The sequence below is a fragment of the Pteropus alecto genome, unplaced genomic scaffold, assembly GCF_000325575.1.
Source record: "Pteropus alecto unplaced genomic scaffold, ASM32557v1 scaffold8, whole genome shotgun sequence".
Taxonomy (NCBI): domain Eukaryota; kingdom Metazoa; phylum Chordata; class Mammalia; order Chiroptera; family Pteropodidae; genus Pteropus; species Pteropus alecto.
The window spans coordinates 13466570-13467588 of record NW_006494609.1 but is presented as its reverse complement, the minus strand read 5'-3'; the positions used below and the strand labels follow the sequence as shown (position 1 = coordinate 13467588).

The 1019-nt window shown below is 53.9% G+C and overlaps 1 pseudogene; it reads right to left on the bottom strand.

Moving 5' to 3' along the window:
• Positions 1-513, bottom strand: LOC102896845 (annotated as a pseudogene).
• Between the last annotated feature and the right edge of the window lie 506 nt (positions 514-1019).

The window sequence follows — 1019 nt, the reverse complement described above, 5'->3', positions numbered from 1 at the left end:
CTACTTGCGCTTGAGGATGGGCCTTTGGAAGAGATACTCACCCGGCCCAGCCTGGGGCCCGGCCAGCCTGCAGAGGTTAGTCAGGTGTCGCCCATCTTCCCGATGCGTTTCACCTCCTCCTCTAGGAAGTGGCTCTCCAGGACGTCACAGAGGTTGGCGCCTGCGCCAGCAGAACCCAGGGCGTGCAGATCCAAAAGGGCCTGGTTCAGGTTCTTCTCCATGACCGTGGTGTCTTCCATGGCATCCTGAGTTTTACCCCACTCATCCTGGGAAGGCTTCTACAGGTCCTGGAAGAGGGCACAGCCGCCCTGCTGGGTTTGCATTTTCAAGAGATGCTGGGGGCCCTCGTGCTTTTCAGCCAACTCACTGAAGAAGTGGACCACACCCTCTGGAGCCACATAGAGGTGGCAGAAATAGAAGTCCAGAGAGAGGTAGGTGTGGGAGACCCGGAGCTGCAGGATGACCAGGTGGTTGACGGAGGGCAGAATAATTCTGAGGAACTCAGGAGCTCATGGTTACTCGGTGAGAAGGAGTTAATGCTCAAAAAATGGTGTGGGTTGGTTGGTTCGCAGAGGCCAAGGATGATGAGATGGTTCTACTTTAAGGAAATTATGTATGGGAAATAAGAAATAGACAATGAAAATGTACACGGAAGCAGTCATGAGAGCAAAGAATTAGAAATAATTCAAATACCAACAATATGACAGAGCACAATGCAGCCATTAAAAAGCCGTTAACTGAGAATTATTGGTCCCTGCTTTGGGGGAACCCCCAGTCTTGGAGATGCTGAAGGTAAGGGGGTACGGGGCTACATTTCACCTAAGCCTTCCTTGGATTGTAAAGGAGGCTCAACGTAGTGATAGCTGAGGAGTTCGCCCCGAGGAAAGGAGCAGGGATGCTGGGACCCAGGTGCTTGGAAAGATAGGTCACCGTGCAGAGGAGGGAGGCGCTCCAGTTCAGGCTGTGACTGGCGCCCAGCCCGTCCGCATGCTGCCCAGTTCTGCCTCGCCTGCCCCCAC